Genomic DNA, 17,522 nt, shown 5'->3' on the forward strand with positions numbered 1-17,522 from the left:
AGAAGATGCAAAAGTTATTATTGTTATTACCTATTCCTCCAATAACACAGCAACGACTTTCAAAAAGCAGAAACTACCAGAGGTGAGACATAGAGATACACTAATAAAAGGAGATTTTAACATACTTATCTCAATCCTGGGAAAATCAGAGGATAAAACAGCAATAAGGACAGAGAAAACTCAACTAACATAACCAATAAGGTGGAGCTAATAACTCTGTATTCAAATTTGAACCCTGATAATAAAGGGTATGCCTTATTATAAAAGGCATTATATTATTATATTATACCTTCCTTTCATGTGAGAGTCTAAGAAACTGAAATTAGTGAAAGCCGATGGGAAAAAAGAAGTCATAGAATTTGAACCCTGGCTTAACATTCTGTAGCACTTTCAGAGTTTCAAAATGTGTTCACTTTTGCTACTTAAAATTATTTATGCATTTTCCATGTTCCATTCACATAGTCTGCCCATCCCAAACAGGGATTTATTCTAGTGATTTGTGATTTTCCATATTAAAAGTGAGCGTTGGTGCTGATTTTTACATCAGACAGAGGTTGAAATATTTTCCTCAAAGGTTTCCACTTTAACCTGCAAGGAACTATCCACTTAGTCTCATGTGAGTTTTCTGCCTCTTTTAACATGCCAGGAGAGCAGGGAGATTGCTTTTCCATCAGTCACAGCCCAGGCCTGACAAATGCACGGGCTTCTTAGTTAAACAGACAGGTAAATGCAGGTCTTTTTAAACAAAATGAAGGATTAACCTGTTTCTTAGGGACACTACTTCCCCTCTGTTGAAAGACTCTCCCTCTCCCGCAAGAGAAATGACATTTGGGCTGAAGCTTTTGTAGCATAATTTTCCTAGGAATGTAACATTTGTTTAAATATACCACCCGTAGGATTTTTCAGGTCCCTAAGGTATAGCATTTTTTTTCCCTCCCAGTTTTCATAAGATGAATTGAATATGAGTAAGTGATAGGGAGCCTGGTTACATCACAGCAGCCAATATTGGTTGTAATGAAATCACAACTGGGGACTAGCATCTATAAAATGGTAAACAGCTGCTGTGGGAAATGCATAGGAATTCAGGGCCACTTTACTTCAGTGGCTGGCTACTCTGCTGGCTTGGTATTTATTCATTTGTTTACTTTCCTGTTTGTTTTGTTCTGTTGTAATACCTTGGGGTTGTGAACTGTTGCAGTGAAATTTGCAAATATAGCAAAGTAGCTATGAACGTATGGCTTTTTGGAGTCAAATTTCTCTGGAAATTAGAACCACTTACTACAAAGTGATCACAGCAATTTACTTAAATGCTCTGAGCTTCGCATTTATCACCTGTAACTTGGGAAACATAGTGATAATACCCACCTAATGGAGTTGTTGAGAGGATTCTATTGAAGAATTTTTGTGAAGTGCTTAGCACAGCCCTCACGTACATTAAGCATTCTCTTGATGCTAGAAGCTACACTAATAATAACTACAATTTTGTAATAATTAATATTTAGTGTTAAAGGTGTTTGAAGAGAGAAACTCCTGACTGTGTGGCTAAAAGTGAAAATGAGCCTTTAATTTTTTTTTTTATTTTTAACTGTGGTAAAAAACACATAAAATTTGCCATGTTAACTATTTTTAAGTGTACAATTCAGTAATGTTCAGTATATTCACATTATTGTACAACAGAGCTCCAGAACGTTTTCATCTTGAAAAACTGAAACCTCATACCCATTAAACAAGGCTTTAAAAAAAAACACATTTTTCAGAACAATTTTAGGTTTACAGAAAAATTGCGAAGATAGTATTTCCACATATCCCACACCCAGTTTCTCCTATTGTTAACATCTAACATCAGATGGTATATTTGCTACAATTAATGATACTGATACATTATTATTAACTAAAGTCCATATTTATTCAAATTTCCGTATTGTTTACCTAATTACTTTTTCTGTTCAAGATCTCATCCAGAGTTCAATATTAATATTTAGTTTTCATGTCTCTCTAAGTTCCTCTCAGCAGTGACAGTTTCTCAAATTTTCTTTGTTTTTGGTGACTTGGACACTTTTGAGGAGTACTGGTTAGTTATTTTGTAAGAACACTCTTGATTTGGGATTTGTCAATGTTTTCCTCATGATTAGACTCAAGTTCAGTACATACTATCAGTATACATCCCTGTTGACATAGACCTAGATCAACTCCTATGTTACTGTTTGCCAGAATTCTCTACTGTAAAGTCACAAATGTTTTAATTTGCAGTTCCCTAATGACGAATGGTGTTGAGAATCTTTTCACATGCTTACTTACCTTCTGTATATCTTTTCTGGCGAAGTGTCTGTCCAGATCTTTTGTCCATTTTTTAATATTGGGTTGTTTGATTTCTTATTGTTGAGTTTTAAGAATTCTTTGTATATTTTGGATATAAGTCCTTTGTCAGATATATATTTTCCAAATATTTTCTCTCAGTCTCTAGCTTGCCTTTCACTCCCTTAACAATGTCTTACACGGAGCAGAAGTTTTTAATTTTAGTAAAGTCTAACTTAATTTTTTTCTCTCACAGATCACACTTTTGGTGCTGTATCTAAAAACTCACCACCAAACAAGTTCACACAGATTTTCTGCTTTGCTCTTTTCTAGTTTTATAGTTTTGCATTTTACGTGGAGGTTTACAATCCATTTTGAGTTAATTTTTGTGAAAGGTGAAAGGTCTGTGTGTATAGGTTCTTTTTTTTTGTTTTTTGTTTTTTTGCCTAAGATTGTTCCAGCACCATTTTTGAAAAGACTATTTTTTCCATTGCATTGCGTTTGTTCCTTTAGTTGTGCTCATTTAGTTCAAAACACTTTTTCATTTCTCTTGTAACTTCTTCTGTCCATGTGTTGTTTGGAAGTGTGGTGTTTAATCTCCAAATATTTGGGGGATTTTCCAGCTATCTTTCTGTTATTGACTTCTAGATTAATTCCATTGCACGATGAGAACATACTTTATACGATTTCTGTTCTTTTAATTTTGTTAAGATATATTTTATGGTCCAGAATGTGGTATATCTTGGTGAATATGAAGTTTTTTAAGCAAATGCTCTTTAACTGGTTCATTATTTTTTTCTCCCAATAGAAAAATACACTGATAGAACACTTCCACTATTTAAAGACTTGGAAAAAAAATCTCTGTATCAGTCTGAAACCCTCTGACCAGCGTTTGCTTTCTTCAGTTGGAACAATTGGTTTTGTAACATGAGTTTTGATGGTGGTATTAATAGTTTTAGTAGAGGAAGCAGCAGCGTTTACTGGGCACCTTCTATGTTGCGAGCACTGTGCTTTAGTTACGTAATCTCAGTTCTCGTAATAACCCTCTAGGATGAATACCATTAGTACATCTTCACGCTGCAGAGATGAGGAAATTAAGACGTAGAGAGCCGTCTAACTTGCTGGGTCACCTATCAGACGAGTGTCCAAGGCGCAATGTGAACCCTGGTCAGTCTGACAGTTGGGTGCGCTTGCTCCACTGTTGCCTTGGCACTTTTTTTGACATTATCACTGCTTAATATATTATATTCATGATTGTAAAGTTCTGTTTCTTTAACATCACCTCTTAAAACTTCCTTTTTAAATTTATGGAATAGTATTTGATTGCCTAATAACTGTCAGGCCCTAGAGCTAAAATAATGAGCAAACCAGGCATGGTCCTGCCGTAAAGAAGCTTACAGTACAATAAGGCAAGAGGAATCCATCAAAGTACACAGAAACAGATGTGGAATTATGTAATGTTGTAACAATGTATGAAACTGGTTGGACCTGATGTGGTGTAAACAGGAAATGATTCATCTTTTTGTTTCTGCCTTTAAACACACTTTGATAGATTTCCTTCCTTGTGCAAAGAAGGTATCTTTGGCATGTCTCAGAAGTTTTTAATTACATTTTTATAAAGATAATTTTAGATTTGTGTACAGTCATAAGAAATAATACAGAGAAAGCCCGTATACTCTTTACCTAGTTTTCCCCAGTGGTGACATTATACAAAACTATAGGACAATATCACAAACAGGATGTTGACATTGGTAAAACCCACCGACCTTATTCATAACTCCCCAGTTTTACTTGTGTTCATTTGTGTGTGCATATGTGTGTGTGTGTTTGTGTATTTAGTTCCTTATAATTTTATCTCAGGTATAGGTTCATGTATCTACCACCACAGTCAAGAATTATTTTGACTTCTGTGGAACAGTTCCATCGCTACAAAGATCCCTTATGCCACCCTTTTATAACAACACCCACCTTTCTCCCTGCCTCTCCCCTCCATCTCTACCTCCTGAAAATCACTAATCTGTTCTCCATTTTAAAAATTTTGTCATTTCAAAATGTTATAGAAATGGAATCATACAATATGTAACCTTGTGGGATTGGCTTTTTTCACTCATGATAATTTTCTTGAGATTCCTCCAAGTTGTTGCATGTAACATGTTTGTTCCTTTGTATTACTGAGCAGTATTCCATGGTGTGGATGTACCACAATTTGTTTAACCATTAACCTGTTGAAGACATGTAGCCTGTTTCCAAGTTTTGGCTATTATGGATAAAACTGGAATAAACATTTGTGAATTGGTTCTGGTGTGAACATAGTTTTCATTTCTCTGGGATAAATGCCCAAGAGGGCAATGGCTGGATTGTATGGTTATTGTACATTTAGTTTTTTAAGAAATTGCCATACTGTTTCTAGAGTGGCTGTACCATCTTACATTCTGATCAGCAAAGTATGAGACATCTAGTTTCTCCTCATTCTTGCCAGCATTTAGTGCTTTCACTATTTTTCATTTTAACCATTCTGATAGGTGTATAGTGATAGCTCTTTCTCGTCTTAATTTGCATTTTTCTGATGTCTAATGATATTGACTGTGACTAGAGTTCAGAAAGTGAGGGTGTGTCAAGAACTATGAGGGATCTGAGATTTTGCTCTACACGTACACAAACAAGTTAGCCTGTCACCATTTTATGGATGCTGACAGAAGACAAAAGACTCCAGGATCAGAGACAAAAGACTCTATTACTCATGACATAGCAAACAGCAGGAGCTTCATGTTTGCATCAGTTCCACACCACCCTACCTCTCCATCATCCAAGTCTCACATAGGCAACGTGGAGAGACCCAGGTAGAGCTGAACACACAGTGAGTTTGTGTCACCATTGCAGAATCCTGAGCTTTGGGAACCCAAATCTTTTAAAATGAGAAGTAGGCCTACCTGACATTTGGTCTGGAGGGAAATATTGTCTTTATTATACTGGACAGTAAGCAAACCTGCCTTCTGCTCCAGAGGGAGACATTAGCTCTAGGTTCCAGGACAGTTCACTATACAATCACCCTTGAAAAGATAGTCTGGAACAAAAAGGCAGTTAATATCTCTGCTTGCAAGAAGTGCAGAAACTTGAGAGTCCCGTGGGGAATTGTCTCCTGACAGGATGCAGCAAGATGACGCTGCAGAGTTAGACATGGGCCAGACCATGCAGGTCTTGTAGGCCATGATAGAGATTCTCCTCCCCCTCTGTCCTATGCACAATGGAGCACTACTAAAGGTTTTAAGCTGTGGTGGCATGGTGAGCATTGAGTGTGTAGTCAATCTAACACCAAATTACCTTCAGCTGCTCTGAATCTCAAGGTGCACCTGCTTCTGAGCCTTTACATGTAAGGGTCCCTCTGCCTGGGACATTCTTTCCCCAGCTTTTCTTTCCTAGATCCCAGATGATCTCCTGCATATCTTTTAAGACCCAGTTCAAGCCTTCTGCTCTGACACTTTGCCACTTTGCTTATCCATTTCCCTTGCTTCTCCTACTTTCTGTATCAGATTAGGTGACCTAGTTTTTAGGCATCTTGCAAAATCCTACTATTTGTTCATTGCTTTTGTGTCCCAGTGAGCAAAAGGCTCCCTTCACACCCTGGGATACTGCCAGATAAAGTTTGTCCCTCACCAGTTCCCACCTGCCGGATGAGAGAGGACCAACAATTCTAGGCTCTAGTTTTCACCTGTTTTGTGTGGGCAGAGCTCTTACCTTAATTGTCGCACAAAGTGCCACTTTGGGAAGCTTCCTGACAGCTCTTTTTTCATTGACAAGGAGGATGTTCAGGTGGGAGGCTGGGAAGGGTAGCCAGGGAGTAAAAGAAGAGCAATCATTCAAGGGTTCAGTCCTTAAACTCCAGCCATTTTTAAGCCAGAACTTATACAGATGATAACTCAACCAAAGTAAATAAAAAACCCCAAACAAAACCCTACTTCTATTGGTTTACATAGACATGGTCAGAAACTGCCATTTTATACCTTCTATCTTTATCAGAAATATTTTATTTTACTCTATTCCTTCATTTCCTTCTACTTCTGCGTTCTTCAAACGGATGCACTACAGTTCGGTTGGCTAAAAATATAAAATTTAATGTCTGCCTATGGGTCATGCCTGAATCTGTAACTTTACCTCATTTTCATCAAGGCCTTGAAAGGAAGAAGGAAAATCTAGGAGCATTGAAACACATAAATACCCATCCTTGTCAGAGCCTTCTAGGCATATTCCTTCAGCGAGGCAACTAATTTTCAATCCAGGTGACTATATTCATCTCTAAACCATTTCAAATCAATTTAACAAATAGAATTTTATGAGATTTTTGTCACAAGCTTCACCAAAGGCCAATTATGAAACATCTACTTCATTTCCTTCGGTCATTGATTTTCTAATTTGTTGGCAAAAATCTACGATTTCAGTCTAACGTGATATTTTCTCTGTAAGCCCATCTTATCTTTTGCTTGCGATCCCATTGTATTCTAACTGTTTAAAGATTTTTCATCTTATTATATTTGTTTCATTATATTGCTAAGGTAGAGTTTCTGAATTACAATAGCTGGCTCACCCATTCTTACTCGCTCTGTGGAATGATACCACATCTGTTTTCCTCTAATCTCATGGTGTGTCTTGAGTGTTTTGTTTAAAGACAATTATAAACAATTCAATAGATGTTTGCTAATTTTCTTATTATGTTAGGATACATATCATCCAGACCAAATGTTTATGTTCACATTTACGCTAAGTACTCCCCACCTGCATTTTGTCAATACTTATTTTGCAGTGTCTCCATTATTCTTATTGTGCAAGTTTATTTTTCTAATTTGACTTGGTAAACAGGATTTTGAAAAATGACTACAATCTCTGTCTTCTGTAGAGTTTATATCTCCCCTGGTATATTTGTTTAGTGCTTTTTTTTTTTCCATTTCCTTTTCTTTGCCTCTTAGTAGCATTCATTTCATTCTGGATTTTCACTCATATGATCAATTCTGGCCACTTTCATTTGCTGTCCCTCTCTGTGGGACCATAAAGCAAATTATAGACATTAATTTTTGTAATGTGGAGACCAAAGTTAAAGAAAACTGTCGACAAGAATTACGCAAATGACTATAATCATTTGCCTTGATAAGAACTTAAGCTTTAAATGTGTCACCTTTAAATCCTGTCTGCAAGTATGAAAAATCTTCACTTGGCACAAATTGGGCCTTGTAGGAAATTGCTATGGCATTTAACATGTTAAGTAAGGGAAGCGAGAGAAAAATGAAAGGGAAGAAATTAATCCACGTGTAGATATCGTGATTGACACAGTTAGACCCCGTGATCAAACAGTTAGAAAGTGTGCTACATGATGAAGACCTTGAGAATTGGCTTCTAACAAAAATAGTAATTAAGACAGTCTCAAGGTAGAGTCTTTTCTTGAAAAAAATCTCAATAGTTGTACACAAGATCTCATGTTTTTCAAAATGAGGCTGATAAAGGTGGAAGATTACTCAGGGGGACCACACATACTTCCATATGAATAAGGTGATCATGGCTAACAGAGAACAATTGGTCTTTCATCTGGTGGTAATTGAGCTTGGCCTTCTTCCCAGACCACTGCATTTTGGGTATGTGAATATGGCTCTCTGGTCAGAGAGCTGCCAGCAGTCCAGTTTGGCTGAAGTACAGAGTATAAATGTAAGCTCAAGGGCCTTAAACACCTGTATGCTTAATTAGGGGCCCATTGAGAAGCATTCAACATATTGAATGGGAGCATCATATGGCCAGAGACACCAAACCTTTCTTGAACCATGTTCCAAACAAGTAGAGTTTGTATTCCTATATCAGTCAGAGTTCAATCAGAGAAGCAGAATCACTAGTGTGTACACACACACACACACATATTTGTTTCAAGGATTTGACTATATGAAATGGGGGGAGCTGGTTAAATATTCTTCTAACACTGCTGTCTTTGCACCTGCTACAGGAGCTTGAAGTCCACAGGTCAGGCAATCCTGAAGGGAAGATAGTTATAACGTGGGGTCAAGCAAGATCAAGCTGGAACCCAAAAGCATGAGTTGGAGCCCACAAGGATGGACTGAAACCTGTCTCCATTCTTATTGCTTCTGATCTTGTGGTATGAGTGCTCTATAGAAGTCAAGGCCCTTTGTCATAGGGTGAAACACACACACCCGGTCCAGGAGTCAAAGACACTTCTGATAAAGAGATTGACTCTATTTTTGTTGTTACTGCTGACAGCTTTCAAGCTCCACTACAATCCCTTCCCCTCTGCCCCACATCTGGGCAGGCTAATAAGAAAACCTGGATGCTCCCTCCTTTACACTTGTGGGAAGTTCAAACCACATAAGCCCCAGCCTGTGTGTGTGAGCTGGCACTCCAGTCCCACCCTCTAACTGCCATAAAACCCCAAGCCAATCTCTTTTCTCTGCTCTCTCTCAAGCCATTTTCCAACTTGCTCTAGAGCCTGCCTTGCTCTCCCCAGAAAACCTCATTATGTGAGTAATAGACCTCTTCATACTCTCATGGTACATGTGTAGTGTCATCAGTTTCAATGTCTAAACCACACTTATGTGTGGGAGGATCCATCCCACCTCTGTGGGGTGACCACAACTAAGTGGGAGGATCCAGGGAAAGGTGGAGCAGTTGCAGGCCAAGCCACTACCTCATGCCAATAAGATGATCAGCAGCAATGTATATGAGGTATGAAAGGATTGCCCTCCAAATCTCTCATAAGAATCTTCCTTGTGGTCTAACCTAACCTGAAACAGACAGGAAAAGGAATTGTGGGAAATGTTGTTCAGCCAAGCCAACTTAATGCATTGCAAAGCCACTATAGCTCCTCTTTGATTTCTTCCTTTTCTATGTCCATAATCTTTTAGTAACTGATATAACCCAATACATGATTTATAGTTCTCAGCATCTCCTCTTTTTATCCCCTTAAATGAGATATTATTAAAGCATTTAGCACAATGCCTTGCACATGCATAACACTTAAAAGTTAGCTATTATTATTCTATTATCACAGAATATGATATGATCTCATTATCATTTTGCAGGGCTGACCTTTCTCATCAATCGCTAAAGAAGGCTCTTGACTTCTCCGGCCTCGACATCCTCTGAGGGTGGAGTTCAGAAAGTGTGGAGGGAATTTGCACCCATGACAAGTCTGGTGTGCTGCTATGGCACTGCCACAGAGGAGAAAGGATTCTGATTCCTAATAAAGGCAGATTTCCAGTGCAAGAAGTCCATGGGACCAGGCATCCACTTTCCATGTTAAGTGTGTTTCTTGTTGGATGTATAAATCTGTGAGTTTATTACCCTCTCCTTCACCCCTTTTTTTCCAGAGTTAAAAACAGATTTTATTATGTGTACAGCTCTTCTTATTTTTCTTAAGTCCTTCATCCCTTTTTAACTCAGCCCTTGGTTCTCCTTTTTGCCCTCTATTCTGGTTTCTAGTACAAGACTTACTGTGCTTTGGGTTTTATTTTAAAGTATCCAGGTCTATTAATTTTCTCAAGTACATTTCAAGAGCAAAACTAGAAACTTGGAAAAGAGAAACTAATGTGCAGAGAGTTTAATGAAATACTGGCAGGAAAAGAATTCCTTTGTTTAGCTGTTTTACAATAGAACGTGCCTTGAACAATATAGAAAAGTATGAGTGTTTATTTGTTAGGGGATCTCTGAGATGCAGGTTGGGTCCCAGGAAAGCAGACTCTGAGATGGAGATCAGCATTTAGGGCTTTTGTTAGGGAGTGCTCTTGGGATCAACATGTGGAAGGGAAGAGAAAGAAGCAGGATTGGAGAGGGAGAAGTCAGGCTGAGACGCAGTGTCCACAGAAGCCTCAGCCATCCCTGAGGGGAATTCTGAAGATGGCATGACCCCCCAAACCTGTCCCTAGTTGGGGTGAGAGGGCAGATCCTTAATAGGCCTGTCATCAGTCATTGGATGTGGGCTGTTCTGGAATTGGGAAGAGGTGTGTGACCTTGGGTGAGTGTCTCTCTTCCAACTAAGGCAATCCTTGGAAGGAGCCGACAGCTAACTGTCTGCCAACAGCCTTCCCAGCAACTGGGGGACTAAGACCTTCACTCCTGATGAGGAATCTGGATGATGCATCACAGTGTCCTACATACTCTGAAAGGAGTGCTTATGGAGGGACAATTTTTTAGAAATGCTGTTTTGCTGTCCTGTTGTGGAATATTCTCTAGTAACTCAATATCCAGTACCTACACCATTAGTGGTTAAGGGAATAAAACCATAATAAAAGGTGCCTTTAATATTTTTTTATGAGTCTCACGGTCAATTTCACATTTCTTCCTATAATGTCTTTATATCATAGTCTTATAGCTATGTCAGTATGTTACCTTGAATTGATGAAAAAACATGACTTTTGTAGACTCTGCCCAGAGAGAGCAACCATTTTCTGCTCTCTCGTAGCCATACTTCTTTCTGATCCCTGTCAGGTTCAGATGAGCTAAGTGGATCTCCAGAGCTGAAACTGAGGAGATAAAAATGACTAAAGTAATCTTCCCTCTGCCCATCCGCCTTGATCTTGTTCTTCTCCTCTCTGCTCTGTGCCCTGCAAGGCTGATCCTTTGGACATTTCCCCACCTCCTTTTCTGGCTGGCTTCTCATTGGGTTCAGCCAATGGGAAACAGAAAGAAGGAAATGGGCATGTGAAAGGAGGAAAAGGTTGCGAATTTCTTCCCTGCTGCGTCCACGTGTCAGTGCTGCTTCTTTGGCAGTAGCAGTATCTCGTGATTGCAACCCCAGCCAGGCGCACCCTCCTCTAGGTTGAAAGCTCTCAGTAGTTCAACTCTAAACTTAGGCCATCACAAGTTGCAATCATTTTTTTCAGTTTTTTTTTAAACCATCAATAGCTTTGTTACTATCCCTATTTCCCAGGAGATCTGCCCCCAAGAAACCTGGTCAATTAGATGTCGATGTCACTCAGAATCAAACAACACCTGTGAGTTTTTATACTATAGCAGATACTCATATTTCCTAATTACTATCTGTTGTTTGAGGGTGTTAGTGATAAACCTATGCAGTGTAAAGGGTTGGCTGTGGATCCTGAGGCAACAGTTTATCATCATTAGCAGAGCTGCAAAAGCAGGTACCAAGAAAACTTGGCAGGTCTGCAAAATGAGCGAGGATGGCTGCCAAGCTCAGGCACTCTGACTTCTGCACACCTTTCTCTAGACTGCCTGCGGCCAATTCGCTCATAGTTGGTGCAGGTCATGGCCTCCCTCTCCCCAGGCAACTTTCTTCACCACTGTTTGTTTCCTCATAACAGCTGTTATTATTCAGTGACAGAGTGAATGATTAGGAAGAATACACACTATAGGTGTTGTTAGTGACTCCTTTCTTCCTGCCTAACCCACGCCAGAAAAGCCAGCACTGTGTTTCTAAATTTCTAAGTTCTCTTGAACTGGAAGAGTTGGGAGCTTTTAAGGTTTGGGTCTGTTCTGGAGGATTAATCATGGGTTTCTCAGTGGAGAAGGGGGAGGAGGCCAGTGCTTGGATGGGCAGATTTAGAGTGACCTCTGAGACTAAAACTGTGGTCACGGCCCTGCTGTGCCCCTGCGGCGAGGAAGAGGGTGTAGAATCAGCATCTGGGGGAAGGTAGATGCATCTATGAGGTTTGTCCGGGGCAGCCGCGCTTGGGGGGATGAACTGAAATACTGGGTAAGCCAAAAATACCCTGACAATGGTAACAATGGGGGAGGATTTTAGGCAGACATTTATTTATTTATTTTAATGCATAGAGGAAAAGTTTATACTTTGCATATTAAAACTGTGGTTTTATGGCTATTACTTTTTTAATACCAAATAGATTGATTTGAAGAACAGATCAAGAAAATGATAATATAGGTAGTCCCTAAATGTGTGACTGCCTGAAGTAGGGAAATATTAAATAGTCCAAGGGGCAAATTTATAGATGGCAACACCACCAAGACCTGGACCCTCTCCCAGTATTTCTGCCACAGATTCCCAGGATTCTTCTATAAGCCCACGGAGGAGGTAAAGGGGGCCAAATATTTACTGAAATTAAATTTCTCTCTAACCAGGTGGATGGAGACTTAGATAGATATAATTTGATTTAGAAAAATAAAGTAGGTATGCTGGATATTCTATGTGTTCTGTTAATTTGCTCTGCCCTCTCTCAGTCTTGCTCTATGGCTTCCATGGCCATAGCAACAGGCTGTCTTGCTCTCTGGCTTTAGCTGAGTTCACCTAGGGCCAGAGTTAGGGTGAGAGAATTGAGATCCCCAGGGCATTGTGATGGCCTCCTTAAATTTTGTGCCTACTCCCAGCCTTGTATTCACCAATAGGAGTCAGGATGAAGGAGTGTCAGGCCAGGGAATTTATGCCCCAGCCCTCCCTCCTGGGTTGGTGAGGGTTGACTGCGTTCCTCCACTGAGGCAGTTGTTCCTATCAGGCAGACCTGTCCATACAGTTCATCTTCTAGGTTTCCCTGAGGACCCTCCTACTCCTTTAAGTGTGTATGTGGGGTGGGGGTTGGGGGCAGGAGAAGGACCTGGAGGTATAGCTGGCTCCCTGCCTTTGCTAGACCTAGAGCACTATGCCATTCCTTGTTACTACCCTGGAGGACTCCACTATTCCTTGTTACTACCCTGGAGTACTGCTCAGTTCCTTTTAGGGACTAAATCCTGCCCACATCTTTATAAATTGTCCCTTTAGTAAAGTTTCCCATTTCCCCGTATGACTGTGTCTCTGTTTCTTCCTGGGACCCAAAGTGATACAGCATGTAACTTGTCTTGATCCCTAGAGCTTTGATCTAAAATTCAACTCTTTTACATTTAAGAAATGAAATAATCTCCTTCATATTTGTCGTCCCGACTAGTTTTCTGGATCCCTTAGCAGGCAAGGCCACTGTCTGCATTGTTACCAATATGTCTGCAGAGCCTAGCAACGTGCTCAGCATATAATAGTTGCTCAATAAATACTTGTTGACTAATTTACAATGTCAGCAAAATCTAGGCCACAAGTTCCCCATTTAAGATAAAAATCAAGGATTACTGGATACCTGTCTATAAGAATAAAATTCTTGCAACAGAGGAATAGACTGAGAAAAGGTAGGCAAATTTGTCCTCTGTCCTTGCCTCTCTAATATATCACGGATTTCTCTGAGCCCTTTAATTTTTTCTTTCTCATTTCTTGGCTGTAAACACCCCTGTCTGGTAGATATGGGAAAACAACTTCCAGTAAGCAAACCTCAGGAAAAGAAAGAAAAAGCATAATAAGTATAGCACATGCTTATTTCTCCTTGGTTGCTTGATCTTCCATCTGTTGGTCTGGGATAATATTGATAAAGGAATTAAAGACACCACACCATCTCCTGAATCAAGTGAGAACAGTCATTCTCAAATTACAGAGTATGACATTTTTATGTTTTGTAACATGAAGAGGAGAAAGCATTTAATTTATTTTAATGTGGTTAATTTGAAGCTAGATTAGATCATGTAGTTAACTCATAGGTTCTTGACTTTTAAGACCAAAGGTGTAGCATCTCATTTTCACAGTAGCAGTTGCTGCTGTTAATATTGGCTTACATCTAATCAACTAGGAAGTTAACCTTGAATACCAAACACAAAATCTATAAACTAAAAGCTAGAACTAACATGGTTTTGGGCAGAGAGTCACTCTTAAATAAGAGGCAGCTTCATGTTGCTTCAAAATAAACACGGCTTTGATGCTTGAATATTTCGATTTGTTTTCATATATGGAAAATGGCTTTTATTTTAAAATCTAGTTACTTTCTCATGGTGAAGAATAGAGAGAATTATAGAAAAGTTCAAAAATAGATAGAAGCAACACTGGTGGTCAGTACTTAAGGTAATTTCTATGGTGCCTGGCGAAAAGGAATAGCTACTCTCCATCCTGAGATGAGACGAAATGACATTTTCAGTTGGGTTTGGAGCAGTTCTCAGGTGGAAGTCCTTGCTTCTCCAGGGAGGGTATTCTTTGAACCACTAAACCTGATTTAGAGTTGATAATAAGCCATTACAAACAATTGCAATTTTCCACCGTCGTTTAGACTGTATGATCAGGAATGAAATTGGGCAAATAGAATATTTCAAGGGCTTAGAATTTGAGACTCCTGAAATAGAATATTTCAAGGGCTTAGAATTTGAGACTCCTGAAGACTTCAGTATTTGAAGACTAGGGTAGGAAGGTGTGAAGTTCAATTTCCTTTTTAAGTGATTTTGAAAGCTCTTAAAAAATACTTTAGGCACTCACTGAGTAGATGTTTGATTTTAAATTTGCACACAACTACGATTCTGTTTACCAAGCTCAGGTTTCATTTGAAGCTCAAATATTGGCAGATAGTTTTTAGTTGTATCCTTTCCCTGGTTAATTTTCACTCCCTTCATCCTTCCACTCCTCTCACTGCCCTTAATCTTATTCTGGAATTATCTGTTTTCCTCTGACTAAAATTGTAAACAGTATCAATTAACTGAGTCTAGACGAAGCATGGAATGAATATATAATACATTTTAGTTCACCTTGCCTATCCTCTAGGTATCCTTAGATGATTGTTCTAGATTATTTGTGTTTCTTGCAAGCTAGTTTTCCTTCAGGCTACTTTTGATGGTATTTTGATTATTACCTATATTACATGTGCTTAAAAAATTCACTGAAATGTGCCTGTCTTTATTTAGCTCATCTATAATTTTTTTTTACATGTTTTGTTTTGTTTTGTGAGGAAGATTAGCCCTGAGCTAACATCTGTTGCCAGTCCTCCTCTTTTGCTGAGGAAGATTGGTCCTGGGCTAACATCTGTGCCCATCTTCCTCTACTTTATATGAGACATCGCCACAGCATGGCTTGAGAGGTGGTGTGACGGTCTGCGCCTGGGATCCAAACCTGTGAACCCCAGGCTACCAAAGTGGAGTGTGCGAACTTAACTGTTACATCACCGGGCCGGCCCCTATGTATTTTTTAGAGAAACTTTTATTTAACATTTTCTTCATTTTTAAGCCCAATTAGGTGAAGTTCTTTGTGATTCACCTTTTACAGGTAGAAAAAATGAGAATTTTAAGGTGGATCTGTACCTATCCATACCAGAACAGGAAATAGTTAAAGAACTTAAGTGTGAAAAGCCTTTTCAGCTGAGTAGCAGAAATCTGAAGGCAAGCATCAGTATTAGTGCTTTAAATATGGCAAATTGTATTGGTTATATGGCTCTGAGAGCAGGAGAAAGATGAACAAGAATGAGATCATACAAGAAGACTTTTATTCTGTAGAAGAATCTATGCATTACACTTTGCCCAGAAGCTCTTCTTTCTTGCTAAAAAACCATGGAGTCGAAATCAATTGCCACTCCCAGTTTGTTCACAGAAGAGACTACAATATCAGGGACATCTTAAGATGAGGATAGATGGATGCTATCTCTGAGTCCCAAGAGTCATAAAATGTTGATAAAATGGTGATCAGGGTTACATTCTATTGAATGATACCTTGTGTAACTCAGCATGGCTACTCATCAGAGATTTCCACAATGAACAAGCCCACTGAGAAGAGGGAACCAATGAGCTTCCTGGCTGGCAGTTATGTAGTCAAGGACACAGTTCTCTGGAGAAATATGAAGCCCAAAACCTACTCCCAAGGAAAAATGGTAAAGTAGAAAGCCAGGACTTAAAATGTAGAAGAGCACTCATTGACACAAAAGGATACTCAAGAGGCCTGCCCCGGGGCGTAGTGGTTAAGTCCAGTGCACTCCACTTTGGCAGCTTGGGTTCACAGGTTTGGATTCTGGGCGCAGACCTACACCACTTGTTAAGCCATGCTGTGGTGGTGACCCATATACAAAATAGAGGAGGATTGGCATGGATGTTAGCTCAGGGCTAATCTTCCTCAAGCAAAAATAAAGAGGAAGATTGGTGACAGATGTTAGCTCAGAGCAAATCTTCCTCACCAAAAAAAAAAGGATACTCAAGTTAAAGCAGAATGAAAGGAAGTCAGCCTAGCTGAGGTCAATGTATTTCAAAGATTAGATAAAAAGAAGGTTTGCAGTCATTTGGATTACAACGAGAAAAGGTAGACTTCACTTGGCAAAAACAGAAGACAGGGATTAGAAAGATAAAAGCAGCAGGCACAGGTTTTGGGATGGAAATTGTGTTTATCCTAACTAGAGCTGAGAAAACCAGGGGGACAAACAGCAACAAACCTAGACTTAGAGACAATCCTTCCAGCAAGAGAAGAGGACAGAAACAGTGAAAATGAAGATAGAGGTTTACAGGCTGAAGGGCATTACTCATCCCTGGCAGGGAGACATTAAACAAGAAAATCGCATGGGTGAAAGGCACGGTGATATGCATACTGAACATAATTGGCAGCATGTGGTCTGCGTCTGGCCTGCAGGCACCTTTTATTCATCTTGCACTGTGTTTAAAAATTTATTAGTTGATAACATTTTAAAAAACCAATAGATTTCACATAGGTCAAAATTTCTAGCCTTTGAAAAATGGGAAGATGAGGCAAATCTGTGTACAAATTCCTGCAGAGCAACAATTACCTGGACCTGAGTAGCAGCTGGGCTCTTTAGCTAGAGCCTGCCCTCACCAATTCACCAAAACGCCCCACCCCACCCACACTTCACTCACTTACCTTAGCTGCTTGGCCCCTGTAGACGTTTGAGTTGGTGAAGGAAACCCTGGCTTAGGATGAATATGACAAATTCTGTATGTCTTTTGTCTAGAGTGATTTATGTATGTGTATTCATTTTTATACATTATAAACATTTACCAAGCATCTATTATGCACTGAGCTAAATACAATGAGAGACCCAAAGACAGCAGATCTAGACTTTGCTTTCACAGAATTTATGCTCTCATAGGAACTATACCACATACACACATATCACTTATGTGTAAGCTGTAGTGTGATATGAACTAAAACACCCGTACACAAAGGGTCAGGGGACTCAGAGCAGGATGAGACCACTTCAATCTGAGAGAATGTCAAGGAAGGCTTCTTTAAAGAGGAGTTATTTTTCTAAATTAGTGCCTTTATTTTTCAATGCCTCGAGGATATAAGAACTTCATACAGGTGGTGGTTAATGTAGAAACTCTTGATCCTGGGTAAACTCCATTGATATAATTACGATCCCTAGGCAAGACCATTCTTGCTCGAGTAGGTCAGAATTCTAGTTGCAAAGTGGTTCACTTGACCCTGACTTTGGCATACA

Source organism: Diceros bicornis, chromosome 21, assembly GCF_020826845.1.
Source record: "Diceros bicornis minor isolate mBicDic1 chromosome 21, mDicBic1.mat.cur, whole genome shotgun sequence".
Classification (NCBI taxonomy): domain Eukaryota; kingdom Metazoa; phylum Chordata; class Mammalia; order Perissodactyla; family Rhinocerotidae; genus Diceros; species Diceros bicornis.